We start from the raw sequence: 9,948 nt of genomic DNA on the forward strand, positions 1-9,948 counted from the left end.
GTTAAATCAACACTTATCAATAAGGATCCATAGCAATAGATTTTAAACTTGAGTTGCCTGGTAACATATGGGAATATAATCAACAAAATACAGTAACTAAAAATTTAGACATTTATCAGGGATTTCTGATTATAGAGAAAAATGTATCTCTGACCGCATCAGCTTTGTAGGCTCTACTATTTTTAGTAGACATAGCCCTGCTTTTGTTAGTACATAATGTTACACATTGTTTACACTTTGATTAACAAACTCTTAGATTAACAGCATTCGTTACCTATGCTAGGTTAAATTACTTTGTAAATAAACAGTTTTGAATAGTCTTACCAATTTAATTAAGCATTTTCTAAGCATTCTTTTCTATTTTTGTGCATTAGAACATTTAAAAAATAAAGAAAACGAAAAAGAGGTAAAAATAACTATACTTAAATAATAATACAAGCTGATTCTTCTTTTTTTCCTTTGCATCATAATTTGAAAACAATTACAGTAAGACATTTTTTATCGAACCAGCCTGTGAAACAGTTATGTTATCAGCATGATATTATATTGTTGCCTAATAGGTAAACCCACCTCATGTTTGTTATTGAATAATATTCCCAAAATGTTCCATTAGAATTAAACAATAGTTTATACTTCATCTATAAACTTAACTGTAAAACTGAATTGTTAAAACCTTATTACTAGCTTTTACTTACACGTAATTATATTATAATTCCCCTAAATACACAACATTAGAACTTTGAAATTTTATGACCCTCTTATTAGATTTTAACTACATACTATTTTTATTGTATTGTTACCATAATACTACTGTCTGTCAAGTAGTTAAATTGCAATGATTTCCGTAATTCAACTAAATTACCAACTTTATCACAAAGCTGATGTCTAATTGTTACTGTATGATAACTGAATAGAAATTGCTAAGGATAATAGCTTGAATTTGAGCCCCAACTGTGCATTTAGCATCTGGATGCATTATAAAAGTGTGTTTTAGTATGTATTTAATTCAGTTTCAAGTAAGAGCATAGAGACTGATCTGTAACAAATCGGACATAGACATAAAACTGCCTAATTTACAGTCTTTGGACATTAATGGACTAATCACAAGAAAGGAACACAGGTATCAGAGGTATAATATACATTTTTGGATTCTCTTTTGCTGCCTTTTCCCATTCTGTTCTGCAGTGATTTCTAATGCCATCATTTCTTACTCCTTGAAGTCTACATAAAATGTACAGGTCTGTTTCCAGGAGCACCAGTAAGCAAGAGCTCGGGTTAAATTATCCCTCATAGTTGGCAGCAAAGAAAAGAAACGTACAACCCAGTGAGAGAGATGATGGATGACTAATTGAAGAAGAAAGATGAACGTCATCCAGTATAGTGACAGCTTTCATCACATCACATTAAAATAAACAGGGTCTGTTTTTTTCTTACCATAAAAGGGAAAAGGAGAAGCTTCTCACAACAATAATTCAAACACAGACCCATAAACCGACGCTAGAGCATTTTTTAAACTACACGATAAGGTTCATTGAACAAATACCTGACTGAGGCCGAAGACTTCAAGGTTCTCAGAAGCATTTGTTTGAACCTAATGCATGAGAAGCCACATCCTCCTAAAAACTTGTGCAATTTACAGACCCCAGAGACCACTTCAGAAGATCCCTGTCTTATATCACTCCTCTTTTTCTCTACCACTCCTCTCCTGCATGCTTCCCCATTAAATGTGCCTTGAGACTATTTAAGTCTGACTAATTACCAGAAAGATCTTTTATTCAAGTGCCCTTGTGTTCCTTTAGAACTCAATTTTTATAATAATATAATTAACTTCTCACCTTAAAAACCAACTTCTTTAAGAAAAAAAAACAGTTATTTGTTGCTCAAATTATGTCATTGTGTGAATCTAATCCAATTATACTACTTGTGTCTAACACCTCAACATAACCGGCATGTAAAGATGGGGCTAAAAGGCACAATTAACTCCCTCTGAATTTCTCCTCTATCTTTTCCTCTTTAGTGTGCACTCACTGAACAGTAACAAGATTAGGAGCCCACCCACACACTTGGTCACTTACCAGTATTACTGTACATAGAAGATTTGCCTCTATGGTCACTGTGTGGTAGTTTGTGCATGTTTGCATTGTAATAAGAAGGTAATGTCCTGTGTTGTCCTACTTCACTGTAATTACAGTGTCTGAGGACCTTTCATTAACATATCCTTTAAAAAATCATCTAATTGCCTGACGGGTTGGGAAGTCTCTCCTCTCTAAATAACGTGTTTCATTAACACCCTGAAGATTAAAAAAAAAAAAACAGAGGGCATTTGCTTGCTAAATTTTAATAAAACCATTATTGAGGTCACACAGACAAAGAGAGATCTCAGGGCTTGTCAAGGCATTGTCCTTTATCTCTGTTCCCCCACTCTGGCCAGAGTCCATTAAAATATATTAAAAGCTGTAATTTCTGACTTGCTTTTAAATGGCAGTTGCTTGAAAAATGCCCGTGATATAGAAAACAATAAAAATTCCAACTTTGCTACAATAAAAAACCAAGAATCTGCCATGTTCACTCAGCTTTATGATGGGAATTGGTTGCATTTTACAACGTGATGAAATTCTGTTATTAGTTTACCCATAGCAGTGACAGAGGTTTATAAATGTTTAAGTATTACTATGACACTGCAGAGAAAGTTAGGAAAAGGCTATAACTGAGATCCCAAAACTTTTTTTTTTCACAGAGAACTTTTATGCATTGCAAAAAGCATAGAGAGAATTTGTTTTAGACACTTTGGTTGCTTTCACCTAGAGAAGATAAATGTGTTCACTAACTGTGAAGACAGATATATATATATTTAAGCCCTAATCATGGCATACAAAAGACAAAACATAGCTCATCTAAATATTAAATACATTTTCTAAACTACAGTAAATAGTTTGAAAATCTGTCCTTTTTTAGTAGCTAGCTTCACCTGCCAGCTTAAAATGGAATAAAAACAGGCTTGTGATCTCTTCTTTCATGCACATGAACTAAACCATAAAACATTTATTCTGAATTATTTATGCTACCAAGTAAACAAATAAATGTAAGATACAGCCCAGGCTCTACATATATGTGGTTACTGCTAAAAAAAAAAACTCAATTGAGCTTAAATTACAGTTTACTGAACTACATTTGTTTAGAGAAATGATTTATATCACGATAAAGTACGTTAAAGTGTGGCTTTTATGAAGATGAAATTGAACATAGGATTTAAATGGCGGAAAGAAAAGCATTTACACCTCACAGAAATCTTTGTAAGTCTTCTCGGAGAACATGGTTACAAAACAACCAAAAGAGAATCGAATTAGCATTTTTTAGAGATGTTTTACTTCATTTTTAAACCTAAAGTCAGACATGTCACAGTGGTTCTTTAAAAACGACAAATCACCTGTGGTAGATAGTAGATATACATTTTTTTTAAAGGTAATGTAATTTTTGTAGCTTTTGATAATTCTCATTAACTGGACAGGTCAAAAATGGCTCTTTGTTTTGGAAAGGTTGCAGACCCCTTCCATAGGGTAACACAGATCACTTTTCTTTATCTGAAATCAGTTTTTTAGGGAGAGTTGATAAAAATGCAAAAAGCTCCAAATCAACTACCAGCTCTAATTGATTGGAGTGTCATCTCAATTAATCCAGCAACATACAGAAATCAATAAAAGTATATCTCTACTGCCAGAAAATATAGGTTTTAGATCAAGAATTAAAAAACATATTAAGTTGGTTGCTTATGCCGCTTTTCCACCTGGTGTTCTTGGCCTGGCTCTACTGCTTTGTTTTTTTAGTACCAGTAGAGGCTTTTTCCAGCCATGCTTTGAGGTGAGTACAATCATAGATGAAGGCCGGTGCTGGAAAAGAAGTAATGGTAAGATTTAAAAATTGTTAGGGTGGAGTAAAGCCAAGTTACGTGGAGCAATTAAAAAAGGAGCCTTTTTCTTACTTGGTGTCATTCTGGACAGAAAATTAAACAAAACAAACATAGGCAATATCAAATATGCATTAACATTTTACATCAAAATGATCTGTAAAACAAAATAAAAAAGAGGTCATTAATGATAAATGACCCATCCAGTTCTGCTACACATATCTAAAATGTAAGCAGAAAAAAATCTATTATTAAAATTTAAATTTCCCTTTTATACATTGCAGAAACCTGGTGTTTTGACAGGAGTGTGCAAACATTGGAGATTTTCAAAGCTTCACTTCATGTTTTAATAAAAGTTATCCTCCACTGGCAACTATTTTAAAAAGTTAAAGTTTGAGGTTAAAATTCTCTCAAAGTATCCTCCGGAGATCCCCAAAAGGAATACACAATAAAACAGGATTGATGCAATTTGATAAAATTAACATAGCATTATCTTTGAACTATGGTGAATTAGCTAATGACTGACTGCAAGAGCTTTAATTTAAACTCTTAAGATGGAAAGGTTTATTTGCCAAAGAAATGCTTGGCACATGGGCTCGCCTGATTCTTAATCTTAATCTTTTGAGTAAAAAGGACATTGCAAGTTCTTCACTGGTTTCCCTTTTAAGATTACGAATATAAGATGTCTTTAGACTTTTGATGGTTGAAAAGAGACAGTGTGTCATTACAAAGCTACAATAATGAATATGGGAGCTAAGGTTTAAAGCATAGACTAAGAAAGAAAATAGATAAAAATTATATTGCATATTATGGCTATGGTTAATTTTAAAAAGCAGTAGGTTTAGGGATAAATTGTATCTGTGCTCTTCTTTTCATCTTTTCCTCAATTCATTTCATCTCCCATCCTTTATTGCTCCATTTGAGGCATCCTCCCAGGTGGGAAGTCATTACATGGCTCTCAACTGTGATTTTCCAATATTTTTTAAACAGAACATCTAAAAAAATCCTTACTGGCAGCCTGCGGCACTGCTCCACAGACACATACTCGTCTTTGACCTCCCTCTATTACACACAAACACGCATGAGCTCACTTTTTTCCCTACAACCAGAGGCTGAGATATAAAGCTGAGGGGGTTAAAGGTAGAGATGGGTCGTCAGGAGGTTTAATTAGAACTGTTGTGAGTATTTGTTTGAGATGAAGATTTAGCGGGCCTCTTTGCATTTGGAGCATGAGCATGAACATGGAGGTCTGGTGAGGAAACAGATAAATGTGTCCTCGTTCTTTTTTTTCCCAAGTCAAGTGCAGGGAGACAAATTCAGGTGATACTAATAGGAAACAGAACAGCTAGGAAGAGGGGGAGTTCAAGGAGAAAAGAATAAAAGGAGCAATGAAAGCATGAGGATGAGAGGACAGGAGGAATAGATAGAAGGGACACAATGAAAAACTTGCAGGTTAAAAAGAATTTTCCCTTTTTCCAACCGAGGCAGATTATTCCTCCCTCTTTCTTTTCTGACAATGACATGCTTCGTCTCTCAACCTGCTCTCCAGAATCAAATAGCTGTGACCATGCGTAACATGGCATTCACTATCAAACCCTGTTTGCTGCCTAAGCTGCAAGTGTATGCATAAACTCATTTACGTCAGCACACGAATACGAACTATTCTGTCTCTCAGAAGAGGTCAGTTAAAACACAAGGTGAGTCGAGTACTTGCTGCATACTGTACTTTGCTGATTATTCTCATATGAAAAAGATGGGGCATCACCAAGGACTTTCATTAGGATGCTACATCAAAGAATCAGTTACACAGAAAAGAAAGCTTTAGAAGCATAAAGCATAAAAAAACATTTTGCAGTTTGAGGCAACTTCAAAATCCAGCAAAAAAATTCTAAATATTCTCTTATATAGCCACAAACTGTAAGTTGTTTATCATCGTATAAAAAACAAAACAAAAAACTAGATAGCTATCAGTTTTGACAAATACAAATCGGACAAGTGCGGCAAACATCTGTATTCAGTATGGATATTGTGTGTAAATCTGTGAAAATCTGTTATTTGGTCTCGCATCCAACTTTCAACCAGATTCTGTTCTGGGCTCTGAATGGGCCATATGAATATGATTAATGTTTAAGTTTAGTTATATATCAACCTTTTATCAGACCAACTACTATGTATCCGCTGAGCAACCGTAACCTCAAAGTAATATTGCCACCTAGACCAAAAGAAAAAAAAACTGGATATGTTCCCCCACCCATGGCATTCATACAAACATATATAAAGACAAAACTTCTCTCTTAACCTGCCCTCGTCCCTTTGGGATGGGGGATAGGCGGCCCTTCCACTGAAGCTGTGCTCATGTGGTATCGTAATTATGGTTAATAAATAAAAAAAAACAGACTTGAAAATTGTAAATGACCACCCACTCATGTTGTAATTTCCAGTGGCCAGCTGAAAAATGTTTATGATACCCGAGTTACTGAGATGAAGTAAACTTGGACCTTTCAACATGGTGGAGAAAAGAGAAACAAGTCTGTATGGAGAAAACTGCATTGCTAAACGTTATCTCTCATTGTTGTTGTAGCCTACAAATTGCTGTGACATCATTTTTTTTTTTAAAGTAGCTGCATTTAAAGTTGCTTTTTTTTTTTTAATAATTGTCGATGTTTGATTTTATCAGATGCTGTCTAGCAGTCTGTCGAAGATAGCAGCCAGCAGGGTACTGTGCAAACCATGTTCTGATAAGGAGAATTTTCTCATTTGATCTTTTGTGTATGCCAGTGAGCACATGATTTACTGGAACCAGGACGTGACCCTATAACTGTCTTGCCCAAGTGGCAGGTCACGATAATCTATGTTTCACCATGTTCCTTTTCTCGACCGCAATTAGAGCACTTGAACACACGGCGCTGGTCATTTCCAAGTGGAAAGGATCAGGCTGTGATCTTCTGCACTAAGATGTTGGATGTTCTTTTCTTGCATCTGTTGGAGACACTTCTCAATGGTGGTAGTTACTGCCTTGAGTGCTACTGTGACTAGTGGTGATATAGTAACATGAACCTACCAGACTCTTTATAGTTCTTCCCTGCATCATTGATATTTGTCTAGTTTCTTGTGTTCTTTTTGCCTATGTTCCCATCATTTCGAATGGCAACATCTGTCACAAAGGCTGTCCTATGCAGCTTATCCGATGTTTCTGAACACTATACAAGCCACTTGGTTATGATGTTCCATGTATTCCTTTCCTGCTAGGATCTAACACCCTGTTATGAGATGCTGGATTTTTCCTCGGGCCTATTTGAATAGCCTGTACCCGGGTATATAGTATATAGATATATAGTCTATTGCTGTGGTTCTCAAAGCCTGCTCCTCTGCTGTCATGATTAGTGCTTGTATGCTGTTCAGCCCTTTGGTAGCAATTGGTAGGATTTGGTCACTTCATCTATCTTATGGTAGTACATGTCATGGAGGTTTTTTTTTTTTTCCTCCCATGAGGGGTCCTTCAGTTCCTTCTCTCCCATCTTAAATTGTCTGAGACATACAGTACACTGAGCACCTTGTTTCTCTGGGCCATCTTCCTGATACATTCTTAGAGCTTGGATGTTTGATCTTCAGTAGTGGCTCTGATGTTTACTAGGCCTCTGTCTCATTCTTAGCACGTACAGTATAGCCTTTGGATGCTAGATTTGGGGTGGAACCCACCATACATGATGGACAGCTCACATGTTACACATTAGTTGTCTAAATCTCCTCTTTTAACCAACTTATTACTCTAGCAGTGTTTCTGACTGCTGACAGTAGCTGTTGATTGCTGGTATTTGTCTGTTGCGGATTTCCTTGTGGTTGCCATTTGCCTCTGGTATGCCAAGGGGCTTAGTGATATTTACTCATTTATTGTCTGTCTGAAAGCTGCACAAAACAAATTTTTTTTGTATACACAGTGTATACAAAATGACAATAAAAGTTGTCTAAGTCTATCTAATACTCTCTATGTGTTTTACGTTCCCCCTCTTTTTCACCATTCTGACACTTTTTTAAAGACCAAATGAAATTCCAGTAACCCTGCTGTAGATCCTGGTGAAGTGGATAATGCCTCACACTCTCTCAAAATGGCCCCATTCCTGACTCTGTATCCAGAGCAAGTTGAATTGATTATGTGGTTAAGGGGACTCAGGCTATCTCCTTGGTATTCATACCAGATTTGAAGGAGATTCGTGCAGTTGGCTTGAATTGGTTTCATGGGTGGTTTTTCACAGCCACATGGAGTTTGCAATGAAGATTCAGTGTATTGGTGACCTTGTACAGCTTTGAGTGTTCAATGACCCATGTGTCATTTAGTAATAGGTTTTCTTATAATCAACCAAGGTAGTGCACAGGGTTTCTGTCTTGGTTTGCAGTCTCGGGCAAATGTTCTGTTAACCAGCAGCTGATGTCTGGTTCCTCTTGAGCATTTACCATAGCCTCTCCTGGCCTTCTTCTAGGACAACTGACCCAAATAAAATCTTATAGCAGATCACTTAGAAAAACAAATTGAGAAGTCATTTAAATACTTGTAAAGACAAGGCCACATTCACCCCCTCTAAATGAAATCCTATATCAAGGAACCAGAAATATGTCATGCCTGTTTTGTTGCTTGTCAACAACTTTTACCTTAGTTAGCTCTCATGTATAAAGGCAAGCTAAAACTGCTGTAAAGCTGCGTTTTAAGTAACATGACCCATTCAGCAACATATACGACATATTGAGTTTTTGAGAAGGAGGCCTCCATAGAGCATCAATATGTAATGTTAATTGACCTTAAAAAAACATTTATTATACATCATATTAGGCTTATAATCGGGTCAAAGGTTACGCAGTGTTGCTTCAGAATGTCACTGAGATAGACATGGCTGAAATAAACAGAAATTAGAGATTTCCAACTGGCCTGGACAATATATTTGAGAAAAGTGAATCAAGGTTTCTGGAATGTGTTCCTACTGGGCAAGTTGAAATTGTTTTGTCAAGTCTTCTAAAACAGGTGATGTTACATGCTTTCGAAAGATGTAGTGAAAATGAGGGTGGAATCAGGTGATGAGTCATTTGAGGTAAATGTTCACTATGTCAGAATATATTTGGCTAATGTATTAACCTCCCATTTAGCACATTAACCTTTTTTTTAAAGAAAAAGACACAACTTCAAAAAGACAGAGACATGTAAATCAACCTTTTCCAATATGATACTTTAAAAATATCTATATACAAAAGGAGTGATATTTAGTGACTACTTAAGGCAGCTGGGGGCACTAGATTTAATTTTGACCACTCAAAGTAAAGAATTTTGTGTGCATAATATATGGTGACAATATGTGGAAATAAAAGTTAAAATGATAAGAGTAGAGTGTTATTGAGGAATGTTTTTTTCAAATGTGTTTGAAATTTTAATTGAAAAACATAATATATGGGACATTTTTTCATGTTTTTACAAATGAGGAAATTATTTAGCAATCAGTTTCTTTCAGGCTGAGAAGACAAAGTTGTCATCGTTAGGCATAATTAAGGCCTCATGAATGCTGTGTTTACTGGCTTTTTACTGTCAAAAGAAAATTGTGTCATCGCCAATTAGAATGAATGTAAGCGCAGACAGACAATCAGATCAAAACAGGATTAGTAGCAGCAATGTCAAACACACCAACTTAGGTGATCTAAGAAACAAAGATAAAAGAGGAGGACTAGATGGCAAAAACATTCTGAAATAAGAACAAAAAGAGGCTGAAAAGCCTTGAGAAAATATAAAAACAGATACAATCACAGCAGCAGTAGTAGTAGACTGTTCAGGCAGAAAATCAAAGGTATGAATATAGTGAGTGACCCAAGCCTGGGTGCTTATTTCTGTTTACGTGTGTGTGTGAGTTTATGTGTGCCGTGGCTCTATTCCCAGGATAAGATACTTCCCTGCTGCCAAAGTTTCTCTGGGTCTACCCTCATGCCAGGGTCAGTGTAATGAAATACACCAACATAGGATTTAAAACCACAGTATTCGACTGGAATAAGTCTCTAATAAGGTATAA

The 9,948-nt window shown here is 35.9% G+C and overlaps 1 protein-coding gene across 1 annotated transcript in view; it reads right to left on the bottom strand.

Moving 5' to 3' along the window:
- The window catches only part of LOC119796527 (dedicator of cytokinesis protein 2-like), a 132,784-nt gene that overhangs the window by 29,695 nt on the left and 93,141 nt on the right, over positions 1-9,948 (bottom strand). The gene's annotated exons all lie outside the window — the stretch shown is intronic.

This window comes from Cyprinodon tularosa, unplaced genomic scaffold (assembly GCF_016077235.1).
Source record: "Cyprinodon tularosa strain WSP-4 unplaced genomic scaffold, ASM1607723v1 ctg551, whole genome shotgun sequence".
Lineage (NCBI taxonomy): Eukaryota > Metazoa > Chordata > Actinopteri > Cyprinodontiformes > Cyprinodontidae > Cyprinodon > Cyprinodon tularosa.